This window comes from Peromyscus eremicus, chromosome 2 (assembly GCF_949786415.1).
Source record: "Peromyscus eremicus chromosome 2, PerEre_H2_v1, whole genome shotgun sequence".
NCBI classification, from domain to species: domain Eukaryota; kingdom Metazoa; phylum Chordata; class Mammalia; order Rodentia; family Cricetidae; genus Peromyscus; species Peromyscus eremicus.
In genome coordinates this window covers 46,466,151-46,492,156 of record NC_081417.1, presented here as the reverse complement: position 1 = coordinate 46,492,156, position 26,006 = coordinate 46,466,151, and the positions used below count along the sequence as shown (strand labels likewise).

Below are 26,006 nucleotides of genomic sequence, written 5' to 3'. Positions count from 1 at the left end.
CCCTATACTCTCCTGTCTAGCCATTGGCTGCTCAGCTTTTTATTACACCAATAACAGCAACACACCTTCACACAGTGTACAAATACTCCCCAACAAGAAAAATCTAGAGAATAACTTGAACAGAGAGTCACGTGATTAGTAGCTTTGGTATCTTATAGAATGTAAGTCCATATTTGACTTTAATAGAAATACAAATGTTATGATGTCCAATGTAAGTAAGAAGTAATTTAAATCCCCAGGAAAAATTAAATGCAGTCTCTTCAAGTGATTGAATGAGTCTATTATGGTCCCAAGGTCCAGTCATAAACACAGACTCATTAGTAAAATAACTTCTCTCTTGGTGCATAGGGCCTTAACTTGGCCCCAGGTGAGCAGTTGATTTCTGATGATATGGTCCATATTTCCTTTTGTCCTTTAGCGGGATGTTTGCTATCTTTCTGGTGACTTCCATTGTCTCTTCACTCTCCCTCATTGTCCTGTGTGGCCTGGGCCTTGAGGAACTGAAGAGGAATCCATAATGCTTCCGTGGGTCCATCTGTAATGACAGATGCATACCCCTTCCCAATTTTCTTCTAGAGAAGTAAAAGTAGGGCAGGTTAATGCATCAGCATGCTTACTTCCTTCTGTAATAAAACCAGTGAGGTTAGAGTGTGCACAAGTATGAGTCTATTGCTGGAAACAATCCTTCAACATAAGCAGAATCTGAAATGATATTTAAGGGCTTATGATTTAACTGTAACAAATGAATCAAGATAGCCAGTCCCACCTGTTGGCCTGAAGAAAAAGAAGTATTAGTAGTTTGGTGACTATTTGGACCATGACCCCACTGTACCATTAGATGAGCCATCATAAAATAAGTATCTGCCTGTGGAATGGAAGCAGGTTGGACCATTTCTGTACTCACAAATTCAGTTCATAGGAGAAAATCCCATAGTGAACCAGCTGGATAGTGATTCCCTAGCCTTCCACAGTAATCTGCAAATGAAATTTGAAAATCTGTAGAATTCTGCAACACTCTTAAAAACTGATTGTTAGTTAAGGGTAATATATAATACAGCGAGGATCAAACCCATGTAATTGTTGACATCGAATCCTCTCCTGATTTACTAATCGAGCAAGAAGAGTAAGGTAAGTAGTTAGTACTTTATGGCCCTTATGAAGTAAATAGGTCCATTTCAAAGGTTTATTCTCTTGTGCTGTAATACCTGTAGGAAACAATTTAGTGGGGAAAATAAGTTAAGTTTAAAGGCAGTGAAGGACCCACAAAATACACGAATATCTCTTTTAGTCTGGACTCAAATACCTGTACTTCTTTCTCACCTCTTGAAATAATGTGCAAGGACCGTTCAATGCCACCTCTCCTTCTAGAGTTTATATAGGTTGGTTACTGCATAATTAGGTAAACATTTTGATTTTGCTGTGATTGCACTGCAAATACTAAGCCCAGTTCATGTGTTCGAGGAGGAACTGGGAAATAAATTTCTTTTCCCTGCCATGCCCTAACTTGCCTAGGTTGTAGTTAGTTTTTATTTCATAGGCTCTCAAGTCCTCATCAAAAAATGGAAAGGATTCAGTATTAGATTTTCAAGTTCCTCACCCCATGCTTTGGGCCACTTTCAGGCAATGGAAGATGCATATGTAAAGGCGGTTCCAGTAAGGGAGCTGAGGGACCTGTCACCTCCACAGGTGGCGCCATTTTTACTTTTGGTTTTGCCTGCACAAGAAAACCTCTTTCTTTGCCTCTTTTATCAAATTTAAGGTTTGATCATACAGTTTATATTCATTTCAAGGAATTGGCTATCTCTTTGTCATGGTTACTATCCTCTTTATTTTCCTTAAGTATCCTAGTAACAGTTCAAATCAATGCCCAAGTGACCCAAAATTGAACAGGGATCTTTCCCTGTTGTTTTTTATGCCTTTCCAATATTCTTTTGAACTTTGTCCCATACTTCTTCATCTATAGTTCCTTCGTTTGGAAAACAGGGATTATAATCATAGACAACTTGCTAACAATCTAATAATTTTGATTTTAATACTGTGCTTCACTCACTTCCTTCTGTGGGAGTCTCCACCCTCTTGTCTCATAGCTGACTTCAGGTCTCTGATTCATGGTGCCACTTGTTGACAGCTCTAAAGGCAGTGAGACCTGGGAGAGCAGGGCTTAAAAATTAGGAGGACAAAGTCCCATGCAATAGCCCACTTTATTCACAGCATCAGACAATTTATTCTCCGAGGGATAAGATGAATCACACGAGTAAGATGTTCAATCACAATGCCAAGCCACATATGGCAAAAACATATTTTTCTATAGAGGAACATGAAGACCAACAGTTGAAGTGAACTCACTCCTATTCTATCCAGTCCCCCTGGGAGGAGCATGAAAACAACTTCCAAGAACAATTCTGTGTTTTGAAGAAACAGGTCACAAGGCTCTTGTTTTGTTTCCTTTGGGTTTTCTCACAAACACTCAGAATTCCACTTGTATGACTAAATTCTTAGGCTGTGTTCTTGACAGACACCCTTAAAACTACATCTGGGATTGGCAACTGCTAATATTTTGCTTTGTGGCAACCTACAGTCTTTTTTTTTTTTTAATAATTCTTTATTGATTCTTTGGGAATTTCACATCATGCACCCCAATCTCACTCAACCCCCAGTCCCTCCATATCTGCCCCTCACCCTGGCAGAGTCACCTAAATTAACTAAAATGCCCCCCCCAATTAATTAAAAACAAAGCAAAATAAGTTAAAAAAAATCTTGCTGTTCTGTCCTTTAAACATCTTTTCATTTGTCTTAGTGGCATTGGAAGCTGCAGATTGACATTCAGTACACCCTTTTGTCCAATCAGCCCCACCCACAAATGTTCATTGCAAGGAGTCATTGGTTTGGTTCAAGGCTCTGGCACACCATTGTTGTGGACCCTCACCAAAACTCCTCTCAGATATTCTGCTATTGCTCCAAGTCACGGGGATCCTGTGGCTATCATTCTGCAGGACCAGTCCCTTCAAACACTCCAGCAGGTCATAGATGGGGCAGACGTTGGGGGATGTGTGGCTAACCCGAGGCCCAGGATATGGGTCTGGGGGTAGCTGATCTGGTTAGTCTGGGACACTGGGACTGTCCCCCTCAGGCGAGGGGCAGAGCCAGCTTTTGTAGGCCCATGCCATGGGGGCCAGCTCTCCCACACCTGTGGTGAGGGGTGGGGCCTTCTCTCCTGAGTACAGGGGCCAGCTCTTCCATTAGGGGCAGGGCCAGGTCTCCTGCTGCAATATCCAGTGAGGTGCAGGGCCAGTTATCCCATTGCCAGTTAAGGGCGGGGCTAGCAGATTTCAACATGCATAGTTCCTATGGCCCACTGTGGGAACACGGGCCATGAAAATCAGCAAAGACCCCAGATTCAATAAGACCGTGGACCTAGACATGGCCCTTGACAGCAGCTCAGGCCCGGATGTCACTATGGATCCAGTGGAACATAGGTCATCCAGATCAGTATGGCCCCAGCGGCAGCATGGCCGTTGAGCACCAACATTGTCTCAGGTGGCTGACCAGACCCCAGGCATCTTCATAGCCTTTTGTGGTAACAGGACCCACGGACATCAACTCAAATTTTGACTACTGCAGGGCTGTGGCTTTGTGGCAATCTTTTGGATGCCCATTGTTTGTTTATAGCTCCTATCAATTTAACTAGTTTTTTCAGCTCTCATTATACCAATATTGCATAGTATTAAGGAACTACAATTCTTGAGTAAATAAAGAATTCATCTTTGACTTGATGTTTGAATGAAATTGCTTCATCACCCTATTTTTCTTCAAACCTGGAAAGACTTTCTAGTGAAGATATCAACAACAACAAAAATTTACCTTCTTGTTTGTGGTAAATGCACCATATCTTTTCAGGAGACAGTTTCCTGTTACATTTTAATGGTACTGTGAAGGCATTATATGGTATCTAGTGCAAAAATGTGTTCACTTAATTTTATAAAACTTAAATGCCTACTCACACTTAGTGCTCAACTTAATGGATGGGTTACAAGTGGAATTTGGCACATAAATAGTTTGCATTGACTATAATCAGAAAGCTTTCTTTTTGATTTTTAAGTGGCTTATACTTCTTAAAATGAAACAACCAGTAGAAACATAAATTTTGTTCAACATCTAAATTGAGTAATTCATTACACTCGAATAAATCCTCAAATATGAAGAAAGTAATTCATTCAAATGATTGCTGTTTTCTCTGCTTTTTATATTTAAAGCTAAAAGAGATATAGTTAAATTGCACCCATAAAAGTGCCTTTTTTGATGTACCTTGTGCATTTTTCTGCAGCTCACAGCCTTTTACTGTATATGAGAAATGCACTGCCAGCACCGAGTGTTCAAATGTGAAGTGCTTGTGAAGTTCACCCTGTCGATAGCTTATAAACACTGTTTGCATTTTGTTTAGAGGCATATGATGTTTGTTTTCTCTCTAAAACCCAATCTATAGAAAGGCGTAGAAACTAAATTGCAGTAGTGATCATTTATGGTTATATTTTGGAATGTCCATCAGAAAAATAACATGGCTAATTTTCTGGAGTTATAGCATCACTGTTTATCTGTAAATTATAATAGCAGGTTTGGGAGATTTATTTTCTCCTCTGTAGACCATCATACTTGTGTACAGTTAGGGGCACTGTCTGAGGTTCTGCTTAGTGGGAGGGTTTCTCTGCACTATTGCTCTTATGAAACGGAAACCATCTTTTCTAAAATAATTTTTTATAGTCTCTATTTCTGATGTTACTAAAGCCCAGCTGCAGATGCATTACGCTTCCCACTTAGGCAATCCTACTGTGAGATTAGTTATCTGCTGGTGTTACACCAAGATTTCTTACACTTTCCTCACTGGCATCTCCACTGTGTCTGCTCTAATTTGGGTCCTTGCTCTGATTTGGAATGCTGACTACAGCAATATCCTGGCAAATCTCGAAATCCTAGTCATCTCTTTCTCCAGTCACATGCCACATAGTCACAAAGGGCATTTTCTTTCTTTTTTATTATTTATTTTTATTTTATGTGCATTGGCCTTTAGCCTGCCTGTAGGAGGATGCCAGATCCCCTGGAACTGGAGTTACAGACAGTTGTGAGTTGCCATGTGGGTGCTAGGAATTGAACCCAGGTCCTCTGGAAGAGCAGTCAGTGTTCTTAACCCCTGAACCATCTCTCCAGCCCCACAAGGGGCATTTTCTAGTACAAAACTATAGGCATATCAATTCTAAGCTTTCTTCAGATAGATCAACCTAATTTAGAAAGTTCTTTATCATGCTACCTAAGGAGAAAATTAATCTACTTTTTTTTTTTTTGCCTACAGCTCCATCCTTACCTCTCCATACCACCTTATACTTGATATTTTAGCAAGAGTAAATTGTTTGCAGTAACCCACCCACACCCATCCATCCATACCCAGCCACGCCATCCCCACACTCACCCCTACGCTCACTCCCATACTTACCCCCACCCCACACCCATTCATTCACACACACCCCAAAACCCATCCACTCCACCCACACTTGTCCATCTACCCACCCCCACCCCACCCCCACACTCATCCCATACCCATCCACCCATATCCACCCACTCATACCCATCCACCCACACCATTCCACCCCATCCCTCACCCCCACATGCCTTTTTTTTTTTATCACATGTAACAAACAAGGACCTGAGCTATAGAAACATGTGCTTCATGCATATTCACACAGCTGGTGAGGGGGGGGGCAATAAAGCTAGGACACAAACCTCAGTCCATTTGTTGAGTTGAAAGCTGAAATATGTGTGCAAAGGACCTAGTGCAGACCCATGCAGGCTCTGTGCTTAATGCTTCAGTCCCTCTGAGTTTCTATGAGCCCTGCTTAGTTGGCTCTTACACTCTTTCCACCTCCTCTTCTGCAGGGTTCCCTGAGCCCTGAGGGAAGGGACTGGAAGGAGACATCCCATTTAGAGCTCTGTGTCTCAAGGACTCTCTCTTAATAATGTCTGCCTGTGGGTCTCTGCATCTGTTCCCACCTGCTGCAGGAGATGGGAAAGCCCATCTCATGATGACTGAATACAGCACTGACCTATAAGTATAGCAGAATATCATTAGTAGTCCTTTTATTGACATTTTTTTCCTGTAGACCAGTTGTGTTTGATTTCACCCTAGGTCTCTGGCCTATCTAGTCTCTGGTTGTTGGTTACCCAAGCTTTGTTAAGTACAGATTCTATCTTGTGGATTGGTCCTTAAGTAAAATCCAGACACTGGATGACTACTCCCATAAGTTCTATGCCACCATAGCCTTAGCATATTTTTCTAGCAGGACATATGGTAGGTCAAAGGCGTAGCTGGGTTGTGTTTACCTTTCTCTTTCTGAGCTTGCAGAGCATCCCCCGAATCAAAGACACTAGAACATAGGGAAGAAGGCTCCATGTAGGCACCAGCTTGATTGATACAAGATCAATGAGTTGTGTGGGTATTATTCTTGGCGACGGGACCTCACTGTCAGTTTTGGAGAGCATCACATTGCCTTAGTAACATCCTGGGATGTTTGGAATTTCCATGGGACTGCTTTGACCAACAACTCAACTGAATGCAACCTAGTCCTGCTATTGAAAGCCTCATTGGTTACAAGATATGGACAGTTGTGACTTTACTCCCCCCATTATTAGAGAAAGTTTCTACTGCACTAGGATTGCATATGATACTTCAAATGCCCCTCAAGCTGTCTTTTCCAGAATTTCCTCCTTCAGTCCTATTTCTCTTTGCTCCCTCCCATATGGGTCCCATTTCTGTTCCCACCTACCCCCAATTCACCTATACAATCTATTCTATTTCTCCTTCCCAGGGAGATCCATGTGTCCTCCTTAGTCCCTTCCTCTATACCTAACCTCTCTGGCTCTACTGATTGTACCTTGGTTATCATTTATTTAATGGCTAATATCTGCATATAAGCAATTACATACATATTTATCCTTTTGAGTCTGGGTTACCTCACTCAGCATGATTTTCTCTAGTTCTATCCATTTGCCTGCAAATTTCATGAGGTCATTGTTTTTTTTACAGCTGAGTAATAATCCGTTGTGTAAATGTATCACATTTTCCCTATCCATTCTTCCATTGAGGGACATCTAGGTTGTGTCCAGGTTCTGGCTATTATGAATAAAGCTGCTATTAACATAGTTGAGCAAATGTCCTTGTGGTATGATTGTGCATCCTTTGGGTATATGCCCAAGATTGGTATAGCTGAGTCTTGAGGTAGATTGATTCCAAATTTTCTGAGGAACCACCATACTGATTTCCAAAGTGTCTGTACAGGTTTGTACTCCCACCAGCAGAAGCAGAGGAGGAGTGTTCCCCTTGCTCTATATCCTCTCCAATATTAGCTATCATCAATGTTTTTGATCTTATCCATTTTGACAGTTATAAGGTGGTAGCTCAGAGTCATTTTGATTTGCATTTCCCTGATGATTAAGGGTGTTGAGCAATTCCTTAAATGTCTTTCAGCCATTTGTGATTCTTCTGTTGAGAATTCTCTGTTTAGATCTATACCCCATTTTTTAATTTGATTATTTGATATTTTGATGTCTAGTTCCTTGAGTTCTTTGTACATTTTGGAGATCAGCCCTCTGACAGATGTGGGGTTGGTGAAGATATTTTGCCATTCTGTAGGCTGCCATTTTGTTTTATTTACTGTGTATTTTGCCTTACAGAAGATTCTCAGTTTCAGGAGATCCCATTTATTAATTATTGCTCTCAGTGTCTGTGCTACTGATACTATATTTAGGAAGTAGTCTCCTGTGCCAATGCATTTAAGGCTACTTCTTACTTTCTCTTCTATCAAGTTTAGTGTAACTGAATTTATGTCGAGGTCTTCGATTCACTTGAACTTGAGTTTTGTTCATGGCAATAAGTACAGATCTATTTGCATTCTTCTACATGTTGACATCTAGTTATGCCAGTATCATTTGTTAAAAATGCTTTCTTTTCTCCATTGTACAGTTTTGGCTTCTTTGTAAAAAAATCAGGTGTTCATAGATGTGTGGGTTAATGTCAGGGTCTTCGATTCAATTCCATTGGTCCACATGTTGATGTTTATGCCAATAACAAGCTGTTTTTTTATTACTATAGCTCTATAGTAAAGCTTAAAGTCAGGGATGGTAATGCCTCCAGAAGGTCCTTTATGTACAGGATTTTTTTGGCTATCTTGGGTTTTTTGTTTTTCTGTATGAAATAGAGTATTGTTTTTTCAAAGTCTGTGAAGAATTGTGTTGGGATTTTGATGGAGATTGCATTGAATCTGGAGATTGCTTTTGGTAAGATTGCCATTTTTACTATGTTGATCCTACCTATCTAAGAGTGTGTGAGATCTTTCTATTTTCTGATATCTTCAATTTCTTTCTTCAAAGACTTACAGTTTTTGTCATACTGGTCTTTCATTTGTTTGGTTAGAGTTACCACAAGATATTCTATGTTACTTGTGGCTATTGTAAAGGGTGATGTTTCTCTGATTTCTTTCTCAGCCCATTTATCATTTGTATATAGGAAGGCTACTGATTTTTTTTTTTTTACTTAATCTTGTATCTGGCCACATTACTGAAGGTGTTTATCAGCTATATGAGTTCCCTGGTAGAATTTTTGGGGTATTCAATATTGGTGTCTAATATTTAATTTGTAAAATATAGAAGCAAATATTTTCTCATTGTTTAAATGATTCTATACACTGGAGAATTTTGAGTTTGACTTATCTACCCATCACTCTGGTTTAGATTTTAAAGGTGAAGGCAAAATGTAAAAATAAAATAAAATAATGTTGGATTAGTAAAATTCAAAGGCAACTTTGTTCTGTATCGAGTAAAATTTGGGTAAGTTCACTTTTTGTAGAATACATAATTTAGTTTTTAGAATATGAAATGCAAGAGCCAATTCAACAAAAGCCTAACTAACACTTTGGATGCCAGTAACCATAAGACACGTCTCTTCTCAAAGCCATATTTCTCACTTAGAACTTAGTGGAGACTCCAATCTTGTTCTATTTTCTCTCCTAGAGAAGACAAACTGTGGAATATTTTTGTCCAAATGAGTAAGGAGAAAATGTTGCATATAACTTAACAACACAGCTGCTGAAGGCAGTGTAGTTGAGGTCATGGTAATAAAGATAAAGGACATCTCATCCTAGCAGAGTCCAAAATCTCCACTGCTCTCTGAACATTATTTGAGCCTAATAAAGTGAGCTCTGGTTTTACTCCATGAATGGTGAAGCTGACTTTTTAAGGAACTTAAAATAAATTAAATCTATTTTCTGAAGGTTTTTATTTTAAAACAGATACGGGGGGACAAGAGGGACAGATGTGTGTGACAATATAAAAATAACAACTCTTTCTTTCCTTGTCCTTCTCTTGAAGTAATTTATTCCTGTAGATCATTGCTACTTTGTCTATGAAATTTATACGTTAAATTGTTAAAAAAAATTTATAGAGTTCTATCAGGATAAATCCATTCCCCTCTGCTCTTCTGTGTAAAATAATCTGTCCTTTCATTAGTATTTTTAGCCCTTGGAGGTTTTTTTATTTTTTTTTTTATTTTTTTTTCTTGCCTCTCCTGCTTAAGTTTCCACATCATTCTGGTTCAGGACTCTGTTCTAGATCACTGTGAAGGAGAAATTTGTTTCCCCTGAGAAGTGTAAGCACTCCACAGTGCACAGAAGAGTGTCATGTGTTCTTAACACACTGTGTAGAAACTGGCCCGTAGTGTGATGTCTCTCACATCTCGGTGAAGTTTAGGGTAGCATGATTTGAACTGAAGGAAAGTGGGACTGGGTGTGTGTGTGTGAGGCATGCAAAGCACAAGGAAAGGGGAATTGGAAAGATCAAAAATAGAGTTGAGTAGGAGGGAAGACCATGACTCTCGGAGACACTGATGCAGATCAATAATTCCTGTCTTTCATCCTAGCCACTGCCAAAGCATCCAAAAATGTCCTAAATGTAAACTCCTTTTCAACCAATATTTTATTGCCGATTATGGTTCTCAATCATCTTGGCACCTGATATAATAATAATAATAATAATAATAATAATAATAATAATAACAATAACAATAACAATAATAACAATAGCCATGAATAAAAGCAAGTTATAAATTGAAGTTAGCCTTCTAGAGTCTCACAAGATCATGCTGGAGTCCCAAGGCACGTCTCTTTCCTTGCTTTGATTTCTGCTCTTCAGTCTCCTCTCTTTTGAGCAAAGAACTTAGTTCTCTGTTACTCTGCTGCAGTCCAGGCACAGCATCTCTGCCTCAGGACAGAGGAGAACCAGTGCTGCCAGCTACTTACAAACAGCCCTCATGACCTTTAACCTGTTGAAGGAAGCATGGTGTTATACCTCATTTGAAGAGACAGAATTTTCTTTATACTCTACAATTAATGTCTACCGCAATCGCTTTTACTTTTTGTCCCTTGCATTCTTGATTTTTTTTTTTTTTGGTTTGTGTAATTTCATGTGAAACAAACCTTTCTATGCTTTCATGGGACTTGAAAATTATTCATAAAGAATAAAATAAAAGACTATTGTGTGAAAAACTACTCACCTTTACTTTCAGAGGCCTCAGATGATTTGGCTGTTTCAACAGGATTTTCTCTCAATATCATTCTATTCACAAGTGCTAAAAGAATCTTCTTTAGTATCCCACACTAAATGGACCATGTTTATAGCCAAAGGACAGCGATTTACCATGGTAAGAATTGGTTGAGTATCCCCAGGTGCCGGTCACTGTACTAGGTGACATTGGGGAAGCAAATACAAGTGTACCCGTGTTAATACACCAAAGACTCGTAAAAATGTTAGGAAAAAGGATGTAAGACCAACAGACAAACAACGAAGATACAAATGCCAGCATCATGGGAGTCAAGTCACAAGGAAACTGTAAACAGATGGAGCTATTGCTCTTATCTGTTACACGTTTTAGGGAAGCAAACATGTTTTCGAGCAGGCAACACATTAGATCTGGAAAAGAAAGAGCATGGAGATAGGATATGGTGATCCCACGGTTGGTGCTCTGGAAGCCAGGAACAGGCAATACTCACTGATAATACTGATTTATAGGGCGCCTGCTCAGGTCTTCTAGTACCACTAACCCATCTATCCTCATTTTCTGTCTCTGGGGTTGTTTTGTGGTCAGAACCTGGGCCTGTAGCTTCAGCTACAATTGGGGACCTACTTGAACTACAACTGTTACCAATAATTTGGTTCTGTCCACATGGAATTATTTTTTAGAAATATGAACATTTCATATTTTTGAAAATGCCATAATTTAATGTAATTTTTTGTAAGCTATGTTTAATAGCATTTAAAAAGAAAGTACTCTGGGGCCTGGGGAGATCACTTAGCGGTTACTAGAATACACTGTGAAGGCATGAAGACCTGAGTTGGGTCCCAACACTTACATAACTATATAGAGCAGGATTGATGGAGGCAACTTGGAAATGAAGGAGAGCAGATAGATATCTCCAGAAACAGAATTGTTCTTTTAATCAGAACGACTGAAAGGCTGAGGTCTCTTGTGGAAGCAGAGAGTGTACACCTGTGGGCTGGTGGGATTTGGGTGTTTTATTGGACAGGAAAGGAGAAACTTGGGGATAGAAGGATCTATCTGCAGGTGAGTTCCCATGCAGTCTGGAAGTGGTGGATACCAGAGAGTTTGGTGTGTGCGTCTCCTGATGAGAAGCTTGCCTAAGTTTCATTAGTCAGGTCAACTCTCCTGTCTGGAGTTTCTGGCTCTTAAGCTTTTAGGTCATTAACCCACCAGTGACAAGCTGGGCATGGCCTCCTAGATGCCTGGACACAGGAGGATCACTGGGGCTTTTGGGCCATCAGCCTAGATGAAAAACCCAGCTCTAGACCCTGCCTCAAAGGGATATGATGGAGAATGACAGGACACTTGATTCCCTTCACTGGCTGCCATATGTGTGCATATACCATTTTCATATACTCCCACTCCATTCATAGAATAAAATCTGTTAACTGTGACTGGTTCAATGGTAGGGTACTTTGCCTAACATGCACAAGACCGTGGGTTAAATCTCCAAGACACAAAATCTAATATTAATGTCACTAAGATCAAGATCAACTAGTGGGTCTCTACTTTCATCTGCTATTATAGATGTCATTCCCTTAGGTAAATCTAGAAGGGCCTGCATTTGATATAAAAAGGAATTAGGTTTCTAGTTCTAAAAGTCTCATTAAGTATACCTTAGACCAATGATCGCAGTTAACATAGTATTCCAACACAAGCCTTTGATGTAACATGCTGGCACAGCATCATTCTATAGAATTCTAATCAGAATTTACATCTTCAAAAGTTTCTGTATGAGACTGAACCACCAACCAGGGAGCCTGCAAGCGACTCACCTAGGCCCTCTGCACATAAACTACAGTTGTGCAGCTTGGTCCTCTTGTCGGACTCCTAACAGTGGGAGCAGGGGCTGTCTCTGATTGTTGCCTGCTTTCGGGACCCTTTCCTCCTTGCAGGTTGCCTTCTCCAGCCTTAAAAGGAGGCTCACTCATTGCAGGAGTATAGGCATATCTCACTGCAACTTGATATGCCATGGCTGGTTGATATCCATGAGAGAGGCCTGCCCTTTTCTGAAGAGAAACGGAGGAGGAGAAGAGGTAGGGCAGGGGGCAGGACTAGGAGAAGAGGAGGGAGGAGAAACTGCTGTCAGGATGTAAAAACAAAAACAAAAATAAATACAAAACAAACAAACACGTTTCTGTATCTTTGTTATAAACAAAGATTCCCGGAACGATTGCTGGGGAGGGGTCAAGGGGTCAGCACCAGGTAAGCACGAAGTGGGAACCTGAATAGGATCGATCGTGGAAGAGAGAGACTCACGGGAGAAGTGGAGACATTTAAAAAAAATCTGAACATTTGTTGATATTGTTGTACAAATGTCGAAATTCCTGATATCGGTAATTATGCAGGACTAGGTATCAGATATATGTTAAACCTAAAGCATGTGGGAAGAGTGCAGAGCATGGGGATATTTTTTACAACTTTTGAAAAGTCTGAAACTATTCAGTTAATTAAAAAATACTTATACGCAAATGCCATCCAAACACATTACTAAAATAAATTCAGTTTTATTATTTGTACATTAACAATGTCAGTAATTACAACTAGTTTATTTAAGTATAAAGGTATCTGTCTACATACGGACAATATTGAGCTTTGAATATATTTTAAAAATGTTATAGTAACATTTATGTTAATTATAATTGGATTTTGGAGTGGGCTCTGGCTGCAAATTTCCCTCTGGTACTTTCTGAATATTGCTTTAGAAGTATTGTTAACTGCATGTACAATAGAGCATATTACAAATAGTGGAAAGATTTTGCTTTATGAATCAACATTTTTAGTATTTATGCACATATGTGTATCTATAATTTCTTGAAATGCTGTTTTAAATATTGCTTTGTGTAAGAAACTTGCATTATATACAGGTAAGAACTTGTCAAAAAACAAATTTAATTAGCTTTTTTTTTTTTCTCTTTCTTTGTATTTTTTTCCCCCACTTTCTCAGCCTCTCAGCCCGAGGAAACAATGTTCTCGCCTGTTCTACTGCCCTCTAGAGGTAGACTGGAGAGAACTTGTGTTGCTATGGACTCCCAAATAGAAAATGCAGCTTGGAACTTTCTGTAGTTGGTGGAGATAAATGTGGTTTATTCACATGTACGTTATTTTAGCGAAGTATCACATTCTTAAATTTTATATCATGTTTCTTGGATGTTGTTGTGAGGCTTAATGTTTATTTTAGCTGTGCATGTCACACTATCCTGGTGCCAAGTGTGTACACAAGACATAGCGGCCAAGGACATTTCATCAATAGAAGTCTGCTTTCCAGATCTTTCCTCCCTTGTATGAAATCCTTCCACCTCCGTCATAGCCAGTCCTTCCTCAAGACATCTAAAACTCTTTATCTCTGTCTTTCCTTCTCAGAAAAAAGCAACAGGGAACAGTTAAACTCTACTTGAACACTCATGTATTACACATGATGGAATTTTGAGCGTATTCACATCAACTTACTTCCACTTGCTCAGTCTCCTTTAGAATTCCAGTGTTAGCATTACTGGCATGATATTTGCATGGGCTATCTTAATTAGGTTAAGAATCCTCAGATATATATCTTTACTTTTTCCTTTAACATTACACTTTTACTAGAAGTACTGAGCATTTATCCTCTCAAAATACAGAACAAATAGAATTTGTCAGGAGTAATATTGTATGTATTTTAATTTATGTAAAACTTTCTGGAAATAGTCTATGAATGTTCAAAAGAAGTATGCATTGATTATTGTTTTAGACTAGGAGTTGAGGTTAACTAGACTAATTAGTTGTACATTATTTTAAAAGAACATTTGCAATATGATCTTAAAATTCCTAGTATTATTGTAACTATCATTTTTGTTTTCTCTGAGCAGTACAAACTTCACCACAATGGGAACTGAATGGTTTCAATAGCTAATGACTGAACTTTTCACCTCAGGCTCTCGTTCACATTAGGCTGCGATTTAAAGTGATTGACAGCCATTTCATAGTATCCTGCCAAAGAACTGGGGGCCAAAATCATCCAAATTATGGAGAGAAAATGCCCCCAATAGAAAAAAATAAAGGCAGAAATGAAATGACCAGTGTAGCTGGAACTAATTGGCCCCCTTCCTGGCAAAGGAGTGAACGTGCACAGGGACTGAATAATCTCTTGGATTTGGTGGCAGACCCTTGCAGGTTGGAACTACGGATTGGCAGGTTAGCATAAGGGGAGGCCATATCCCCCTAGTATGTGACACTTCTGTTCTGTGAATTTCCATTTTGTGGAGCTGTCAATCTGTGGCTTTTGTAAGCCTTAAACTTTCTTTAGAAACAACATGACAAAAAAAAAAAGAATGACCCTACCTCCTAAACTACCACATAAATCAGCTTGATTAGTAATCTCTATTAAGAGACACCGAGTTTTAAATAGACTGGGTATTTGAGATACAGAATGAAGGACTTGGCAGGGCCAAATAGGGAAGTCTGAACGGCATCTGCCCTGCCCCTTCCAAGCACTTGTATGAGTTTGAAGCCTATTCACAAATGCACTAAATTATAAAAGTGCAAATTATAGCTGCCCACAAGCAGCCTTTAAACAACATTAGGAGGTAAATGTGTAATATCAGTATTTATTAAAGACACAGGAATCTCAGGAAAATGCTTTATAATAAGAAAGCCAAAGGTGACAGTCCTTTAGATGTGAGCCCATTAATAGCAGCCCACATTGAGTATTCTTTTTTCATTAACAAGAACTCGATCTTTTCATTTCTATCTTGAATTGTTATTTTAAGCTCTATGCTAAAGCCACAGATGGGATATTGCTGTGTCATTTCCATGGCTTCATACAGATTACCAAATGTATGCAGCTGTCCCAAGCTCCCTTAATAGACCACCAGCTTTTCAATACATCTTCCACTGATGGCATTTCTGTGGATAAACACCATTTCAGAAAGAAACAGGCCATATGTCCCGCCATGCACTCAGCTACAACAAAGCCCTTCTTTAAAAAGTTGATCCCTGTCTCATATCATGTCATGGCTTTTCAATTTTTTGATCATCTTTCTGATTTTAATTCTTATTTTATTTTATTTTATTTATATATTGTATTTTCTCTCTTTTTACCCTACATGTGCTGTGGGTGTATATTTCGGCTTCCAATTTAGTGCTTTTACGGGCTCCCTGAGGGTGTGAATGAGTGGGTCTCTATGTCTATATGTTTTTCTAGTGCCTTTTCTTGGCCTCTTTTCCCTCTGATAGTTTGTCTTGTACAACTTCAATGGGATGGTTTTTGTCTTATCACTATATTTTGTTATTATCTTTAGGAGCCTGGTCTTATCTAGTGAGACAGAAAAGGAGTGGATATGGATGGGAGGGGAGGTTGGAAAGAACTAGGGGGAGTAGAGAGAGGGGAAACTTTAATCAGGCTATATTATGTGAGGATTAAAAATCCTATTTTCAATAAAAAGAAAATAAGTTGTACCTGCATTATTTATTAATTTAGAGACTGTCACTTTAGATGAACATTAGAAATAAAAAATTGGTTGAATGAAATAGGATATATTACAAATAGTTTGTAATATACTTGTCCCTAAGCATCTCCCAACACATTTTTTTTTTTTTTTCTGGACCATAAGACTCAGTATTCAATATCTGACTTTCTCCCTTTAGGAGATAGTCAAAATCTCTGGTTACTATTGGGTAGTCTTTCACTGAGGTTAAATATTAGACCATGGAGCTGGAGAGAGAGCTCAGTGTTTATGATAAAGTGTTTGCTGCTCAAGCAATTCAGATCTCCAGCACCCATGTAAAAGCCGGAATTTGGCTGCGTGTGCCTCTACTCCTAGTGTGAGGGGTAGGGGCTGGAGACAGGCAGATCCCAAGGCTCACTGTCCAGCTAGTCTAGTCAGAAAGATCCCACCTCAAAAACGTAAGGTGGAGAGAGAGGTGGATACTGAAAGTCCACCTCTAGCTTTCATACCTGCAAACAAAGGCCAGTGCACGTGGGTGCACACAGGAGTGAGTGCATGCATACACATACATACAATTGTGAGATGAGTGATGTGGACGACAGGTGTGTGTGTTTCATTTAGTATAAGTAATACTCCTACTAATATGCTCAAATTTTATACTTCCATGGTAAAAAGTGTTGTTTTCAAGTTCTCTAACTTTTCCCATTAGAAGACTTTAATAGGTGACTTAAATAAAAATAATGCACCGGCAAGAACAGTTATTCAAGATCATTTCAAGGTCAACATTTGCTTCCCTTATACCAAATGCAACTACATTACACTCAGACATTTAATAGACTACTGACTTGTCTCATTTCCTTCGCTTGATTTTGCATGTGACCACTGTCTTTTAAGACCGAAGAATCTTTAAATGTAGGAACTGTGCCTCTTATTACTGTGAAATGCCTCGTTGGTGAGGCAAACATAAGTTCTGAGTTGGTGCCCATTGGGTTCATACCCAAAATGATATATTAAACTTTCTAATGTAAGCACTTCACTTTCACCTACAAGTATTTGTAGATTGTGCAAATAACAGCACGGAAAACATCTATGTGAGACCGCAATCTCTGGTAGCTTTACTGCTCTTCTCAATGTGGAATGTACATTTTCACATTACTTTTAAAAACTGGAATTTCTAAAAGCTGTTGAAGTAATAGCTGATAAAGTGGACTCTTATGTGAGCCACTGCTAAAGAAAGCTGGTTAGGTAAAATCCTCAAATTTCTTGGAACCTCTACCAATCATTTCAAATATCCTTCAATATCACACAAACTAATCACCTATGTGGTGTGTTTATCCTATGTGAAAAGAAAATGAATCACAATAAAAGGAGAAAGAAAGGAGAAAATGTCATTCCAGGGACTTTGGCAATCATTTGAGATCATACTTTTTTAAAAATTATTAAAAAAAAATATGTGGTGGTACCTGTTTGCAATCCTAGCTCTTGTGATGCTGGGACAGGAAGGTTGTGAGTTTGAGTGCTTGTGTAGCCTGAGATTCATAGTGAGAGCCTGTCTCAAACACACACACACACACACACACACACACACACACACACACACACACACAAACACAGCATATAGACCAGTTCCCCCACAGAAAACCCCCCAAACCAACAAAAACAAAGCAAGCAACCAAAAAGTGCGATTCTTGAAACTTCAATCTTTTTTGCATTGCGTGCTTTTACAGAAAGCTAAATGAGATTTTTAATAACACTTGAAATCACTTTGTGTTGTATATTTCCAATGTATATCCTCTCAGCATCTATGTTCATTATTACTCCAAATAGACTGCTCTTTAGAAAACACAGACATGTTTATAGTTTGTTTTGCTGTTGAGTTTAGGGAAATATAAATGAGTGCTTGTAGTTCTGACTCTGACAGATGTGTGGTGAGTTGTCCTGCTTCTTCATGGTGTGTGGCTGGCTCTGTCGGGGATTCTGTGTTTGCAGCCATGCTGTCGACATCCACCAGAGAGCAGGGCAGCTCCGACACCCACATATTTCACACTAGGAATTGATGGAGACAGTAACAAAGCCAGATCTTTGGCCAAACAACCAGGAGTGCAGTTCATTTCAAAGGTCAGCGCATATTTAAGCTTGCTTCATTACTGCCACCTTTATGCCTGAGATTTTCATTAAAAAAAAAAAATCAGTTTACCCAGGCTCCTTTAGCAACAGGAAAATGAAAGTGCTGAGTCCTATTTTCATTTGGGGATATCAAAGTTTTATCAAATTATAGAGGTGGCGTTTCAGAGTATTTCATATCTGATCAAGAGAGAAATCCAAAAATAATTTTCTCTTTATTCAGGAGTCTTTGAGGCAGAAGGACCATTTTATTTTTTTTATTTAATATTGTGCCCAACTCAATCATTTTGCATTTGGAAAGAAAATAGACATTTAAAACCAATTTATAATAAAAAATTTTTGGAGTTCAATATTTTTATTTACAGTTTCTAATGAAAACACTTCAGTTCATACTCTTTTGGCATGCATTTATCTGCTGTTTAGTGAACAGATACATGTAAGTTTTTATTTTATGGATGGTGAACAAGTGAATAATTATGAATATTTTACTTTCTGCTTGCCTTTTAAGATTAAAGCAAGGATATTTTATCTATTTAAAAACTGTTTTCTTATTTACTTTATATGTTCAGTATATATGGGAAAAGATATGATGTGAAATATATTAGGAATATTAATTTGGTCAGTATATATTAAAGAATTCCAAATGTGTTTTGTCACAAAGTTCTATAAATACACTATTTATTTTATTTAGAACAATCACGGAAGAAGTTTTTTCCTATCTTATTTGCAAAAACTAATCTAGAAATTGAAAAATGATCATCTGACATATAAGAACCAAGATGCAAACACAGTTCCAAAATAATGTTTTTAATCAAGGCCTTTGATAACAAAATGAGAAAGAGAGAGAAAAACACATTATAAAAGTGTTTTTGTAACTTGTTTGAAATTGAATTTCCTAAAGGGTTTCTTAAATGATGACATCATGTGTAGTAAAAAGTTTTAAAACAGAGATGCTATGATCTTTTTAGATCATGGAAATTCCTCAGAGAAACACTACCATTTTCAAGCTATGTAGCAGAATGTGTGCATGTATATATGCATATACAGATGATACTTTTAACTGGATTATTTTAGTTTTGGCATTCTTGCATTTTTGAAATGCATAAATGTATTGTAACTGAGTGAAAGAGGGGAAATATATATATATATATATATATATATATATATATATATATATATATATATACACATGTACTTAAATACTTTTAGATTTATAACTACATCTTGCAAAACTATTAGATATGTTATTAATAATGCATTTATAAATTATTTTGTAATAATGAAGACATTAACATGGCTTAAAAACCAGTTATATACTCTGCTCAAATCTGGACTACTTCCATGGGTTCTGTAGGTTGTTTAGGACTGCCGCCTTCCTCTTTGATTTTAGAAGAGTTATCTGTAGAAAGAATGTGAGTGGAATCTAGAAAATGTGATAACAGGGCTTTTGGATAAAAACAAAATAAGAAATGTAAAAACCTGACAAATCTGGCAGAAATGGAACCTCCAGTCTCTTCAGGTTAATCCATGTACCTGAAGAACTGGTTGTTGCTTTCTTCTCCGTCTCTTAAGTACTGCTGTCTTTATTTCTTATAAACTGTAATGTGACTTCAATGTAGACTTTAAAATGTTTTCTTAAATGTTATTTAAAACTTCAAAAGGAGAGGTATGCATTGATTAGAAAGCCATGAGTGTGTGTTCAAGGAGGTAAGCACGGGCTGATTGTCTACCACTTGCCTAGCTGTACCTTCTCATATAACCTTTATGATGATGCTGAGAAAGCTGGGTGAGACAGGGCACTTCTAGAAATTCAAGACTTGTGACTTCAAAAGGGAACTAATCAGCATACAGTCCTAGGTTATTGCACTGTATTTTCTATTGTGCTTCCTTTGTTTTTTTTTTTTATCCTGCAATCAGTTACCTGAATTAAAAATAAACAAGCTCCCACCCACTTCCCACCAGGTGTTCATCCCAACACTGTTATCACTTGGAACAGGAAAACTTAAGCCAATTTTTGTGCATATTCCTGATAATTTGATTGTAAAAATGGAGGGTTTACATGTGAAAAATTAGTTTGTGCCAGTTTTGAATAACAGAAGTTGTTCTCTTGATATGATATTTAATGATGATAACTTTAAGTATGTCAATCATGTTAGGAATAGACATTATAACCCAGATTGTCTGTTCAAAAGTCTGAATTTAAAAGTTTAGTGTACACAAAGACTGCAGAATTACTCTGTTATTTTTTTTCTCTTCAAAATCAATTTCTGGAAGGTTCAGGGCTCAAATACACGAGCCTAAGAAAGTCAGGTGAACCAGGCATTTCGTTCCTCACCCTGCCTGTTCACGGCTTGCTCTCCAACCCAGCATGGCCCTGGTTAGAAATGATGCAAGCCAAAACAGTACTTCAAAGTTTGTTTCCTTTGTAAACCTGAAATCCACTTCAAATGATGACTTACAGGTAGAAGTGACCTCTAACTTTTTCTTAGAAATTGAGTTAGGTTTGTACGTGCAGGTAGATGCTCCCTGGCTTCCCTTTTGAATTCAAGCTAGAGATTCTGGGAACTGAATAGCCCTTTATAGCAGTTCGGCATTTGCTGTGGTGCAGCCGCCAGAGGCCACTGGGACCGTGTCTGTGGACAATTGCTTCCATCATCTGCATTTGTTTATTAATCGGACGTGCTTAGCTGCCTCAGATTGGAAGACGATAATTTCCAAAATAGCTGCTTATGTGGATTGTGGTAAAATATCGCGCCATCTTCAGTGATCTGCACCCCTAGCTTCCATTTTAAAAAATAAGCCCCTTAGCTGCAAAAAGAATAATTATTTAATACAAAAATAAAGACAAGAGCTGGCAATTTAGCTCAGTGGTAGAAAACTTGCTTAGCTTCCTCTCAAACCCCAATATTAACTAAATAAGAATAACCAGGACAAATGGCAGGATCCCCAACCCCCAAATGTAGCTATTGCCTTTCACTGAGTTCTCAGTACTTGTGAACATTGAATTTACCACCACTAAAACTTTCTACAAACTCCGTGATACAAATCTGAAGCTCTGTGTAAAGATTGGCAAGAAATCTGGCACAATAAAGATAAATCCAATTTGTAGGTTTTCATAGGAAGTTGTAATATTGATATATTTCTACCTCATGGTGCAAAGATTTGAAGATACGTTTGCAAGATATTGTTCAAAAATACATTTACATTTTTAGTTGATACTATTGGGAGGTTTTAATAGATACAAAAGTGATAAATGCCTTACCACTCCAGGCCTCAGAATCCAGGTCCTATACAGTGAACTAGATGAAAAGATCACATTATATTTTCATGTATGTTAAAACTTAAAATAAAAATGACCATTCTGCAGAGACTTCATGAATTTAACCCAATAATCTCCTAAAAAAGGAAATGAATTTATTTTTAGGGAGAATGTTAGTGCTCTCTCAGATGTTAACATATTTTAAATAACTCAGGAATTATATTTCTGTAGAATTGGTCATTTTAACATTTGGCTTGACTTTCTAACTTATTCCTCCAAAATAAGTGATTCTTTGTTAGAATACTGCAGAATTCTCATTAATCTCCTTTTCAGTATTCCTGTTTTTAGCTAAGAATCCTCATGTTGCTATTTGTATTATTTAGGATTATAAATAATATATTTTATTTTTCTTAGCATATACTGAAATATAGGAACTTTCATATGAAGATCCAGGCTAGTTTTAAAATGGCAGTTTCAAATTTCACAGTACACTATTAATCTGCAAGACCATAAAAATCTAGTCTAGTATATGAACTATTAAAGAAATTCTGAAAACAAAATGCTATTAGCTAGAAGCATGATTTCTGTAGGATCACTTTTGGAATTGCATGTGCTTTGCATGGATTATTCTTAAGGGAAGTTCTTGTACAAAAGTTCAAGGGCCTGATATTTACATGTTCCCTTTACGTAGCACACCAAGCTGATTTGTGAGGAAATGAAGGGAATTTAAATTAAAATTTTAGGCCATGAATGTAAAATTGCTGAATATTTGCACATAGTACAGGGTTGGGGAATTTTTTTAAAAGTCATCCATATAGCAATAGAACTTTTATTAAACAGTAGTTCTAATATAGTTTCTTTATGGAAACAGAGAATAGGATTTAATGGGGTGACATTTTGAGTATGTTAAGTAAAATGAAATAAGATTAGCTTTATTTTTCCTATTTTCCCACAGCCCTTCGGAGGTTTAGTGGCAGAATTACCACCGTGCAGGCATTTCATTAACCTATTCCTGGCTCTGTAGCTGGCCTGCAGAGAAACCAAGCAGAAGCATTTCTGCACAGAATGTTGTTGACAGTGTGCACCGTAGAATGTGTTTCAGCATACAAGGGCACCGTGATCATTTTTGCTGTGTTCATACTAGATTATTAAAGGGTCCATTTTGGTTAAATGGTATCATATAAAGTAATGTTATTTAATAATATTTAAATAAAAGTTATGAGGTAGTACTAGGCAATGCAAATTTTAAGTAATAGCTCTCTGAAATTATTCTGACTGCTTTAGATTCTAGAATAAGGACATCAACATTGAAGTGCGTTCCTGAATTTTGCTATTTACTCTGTGAACTATCGGAATTGTAAGTAAAAGTTTTTGTAAAATAGTCGATTTCTCTCCAAAATAGCTGTAAGAAGCACAGAGGAAGGGCTTAGAAATACTGCAAGCAGATATAACCATACATTCTCTTGGATATAATAAAAATTTCCTCTTTCACTCATTAAAAAATCTCAGTAATATGCTAGTGAAATAAATGATGTAAATAAAACTGGCATTGAAATGCATAAGATAATTTTTCACGTTGAAGTTACTTTTAAAAATTACATTTTTTTCTCTGAGTTTAATTTTACATATTTGCATTCCTCAACAGAACGTTTTAGTTGAGGTGAGAGGATTTTTAAAACTGCATTGGTTAAGAACAAACAAACTCCCACAAACCTTGAATTTAAAATTTGAGGGTACTTCAGAGTTGAGAAGTGGAGGCAAATGGTTTAAGAGTCCACGGCAAACTTTGGGTCCATAGTTGGAAGCCAGCCTAGGCACATGCAACCTCTCTCAAAAAAGAAAAGAAAAGAAAAGGAGAAAAACAGAAATAGCACTTTGAAGTTCAGCTTTCTACAGAACATCCACCTTAAAACTCCAACATTCTGGCTCAATTTTATTGGTTCCTATCCTCCTGAATGGAGAGGAGTACACTCATCACTTGTGCACAACAGCTTTTCCTTGTGTCGGGATGTTGTGAGATGCCAGTTGCTTCTGCCTTTTGCTTACACTGAGACTGTGCTCTTGCTTGCTAGCTCATTTGGAGCTCAAACATGCCCAACAATAACTTCTGTTTGCTAGTTTGTGTTCTGCAGTAAGAAGCTCCGAGAATATCCCTCGTTAGTTTACCTAAAAGACCATCAAATTCAGCTCTTCACTTTTTTTTTACTTTTTTCTTTTTGGTTCTAGTAAAAGTTTGAGATAAAGTTCAGCGAACACCTGTTCAGAAGGCACAACACTGTTTTAGATTCATAGGGTGGAAGCAAAGAAACGAGACAATGAGCTTATATGCTAGTTGAAATAGGGAAAAAATGATAAATGTACTTACCACCTAAGGGACAGCATTGGATCAAATTGCTTACCCTTCCTGTCCTTCTCAATCAGACTTTTCACTTTTGAGATTTTTCTCAACCATTCCCAACTAGGTAACTAATAATTAATCTTCTGTCTCCTTCCTTTCCTCCTTCCCTTTCTCCACTCCATCTCATTCCCTCTCTTTTTCAGGCTTTATCGTACTTTTTGCTTTGTTTTATCTTCTTATCAGCTTTTGGCAGAATAGATCATATTGCCCCTTGTTTAAAATTAATTTATTTTACACGAAGTTCATACATGTATGCAATGCATTCTAGTCACACTCACCCTCCCCGTCCTCTGTTATTTTCCACCCACATCCTCATCCCAGTTTTGTGTCTTTTTTATTTTGCTTTTGCTTTGTGACCCACTCGTTTTAACTAGGCCTGCCCTAGTGGGCATGGGTACAGGGAGCACTATAACTCATCAGTGGCAATATCTCTGAAGACTGCCAATATGACCCCTGGGGCAGGGTAGAGCCCCATAAGTCTTTCCCTTATCTGTGACTGAATTTATAGGGGCTCAGTGAGTTGCAGACACTACGAAGGCAACCTCATGTACTGCGAACTCATGAGTGCCACAGCCATGTCATGAACGTTAGACAATTTTTCACAGCCATCCTCTCCATCATGTGGCTCTTAAATTCTCCCCAGTCTCTCTTCCTTGATGCTCCCTAGGCCTTGGAGAAGATGATATATGTGTATCTCATTTAACAGCAAGCACAGAGCAGTTACCTGTTGTTAGCAACTTGGCCAGTCTTGGATCTCAGCCATACACACCCTTTTTGAAGTAACATTGATTTTCAGGATACAGTCACTTCAGCCAGCTGAGGGATTTTCCACTCTCTTCAGAAGGAACGTGTAAATAGGCAGAGTGCAGTGGCCCTGGGATCAACCACTCGGATCCTAAGGTGTGGGAGCCTCAGTTCTCAGTGTTTCAGCTCTGCACTTGGTGTGCTCATACCCTCAGTTCTCAATGTTTCAGCTCTGCACTTGGGGTGCTCATACCCTCAGTTCTCAGTGTTTCAGCTCTGCACTTGGGGTGCTCACACCCTCAGTTCTCAGTGTTTCAGCTCTGCACTTGGGGTGCTCATATCCTCAGTTCTCAGTGTTTCAGCTCTGCACTTGGGGTGCTCATACCCTCAGTTCTCAGTGTTTCAGCTCTGCACTCGGGGTGCTCACACTCTCAGTTCTTAGTGTTTCAGCTTCTTGGCAGCTGGAGCTAGAAATAAGTGGAATTTTCTGGAGGTCTTCTCGCTGTTGTAGTCCACAGCTCTTCTACAGTCTTGGCCCTTCAGAGCCCTTCATTTTCCATAGTTTCAGCTCTCTACTCTTGTCCCTCCCTCTCTATACTTCTACAGACCTTCCTAACCTTGGCCTATCCTAGTCCACAGTGTCAGGTCCAGGCCATACTCTGAAACTCTTCAGAGGCCTTCTAGTTGCTGCTGGATGTATCTGGCAGCCCCAAGAGTTTCTGCTGTTGTGTTACCAACTCAGACCACCCTACTTGTGATAAAGAACACAGATATACAGTGAAACACTTGAAGTAGGCTTTATTGGGGTCTGTGTTATAAGCACAGGTGTGTGTGTGTGTGTGTGTGTGTGTGTGTGTGTGTGTGTGTGTGTGTGTTGCATAATGGAGGTGTGGTAGGGCTGGTGTCCCTTGGACTATTACAAGTAGAGTATGAGGACGGCTGCTTACTTATCCAGTCATACCTGTATAATAATTGTCACCAGTGAAGTAGGCATTCTTCCTCATTGGGCTTAGACAGGTGCAAGGAGGTTTCAAGGCAGCTGGTGATGGTCTTGCCAAAGGCTCAACTGAAGTTCTCATTGCCTAAGTGCTTAGAACTTCTGATAGCTGTGGCTCTAATAGTCTCCTGAAGCAAAGTGGTGGTCATAAGAGTTGTTGTAACTCCTGTGACTGAAGCAAGTATCTTTGGGCGACCACTGCTGGTTTGATGTCTCCAGTACTGGTTGGATGGAAGGGAGTTTCGTTCAGCGACCAGGATGTATCTCAAGCAATGATAGTTGTCACAATGACAAATCGACAGTTGTTTGACTGACAGCTACAGCTGTTCTGACAAATGTCATGGAGCTGAAGCTGTAGCTACTGCTTACCCCGGTGAACCTGGAGGAACACCAGAACCATCCACAATCTGACTGGACTCGGAGAC

General features: G+C 38.5%; 1 pseudogene; it reads left to right on the top strand.

Moving 5' to 3' along the window:
* Positions 1-3,372: 3,372 nt before the first annotated feature.
* The window catches only part of LOC131904731 (protein SHQ1 homolog), a 164,696-nt pseudogene continuing 142,062 nt past the window's right edge, over positions 3,373-26,006 (top strand).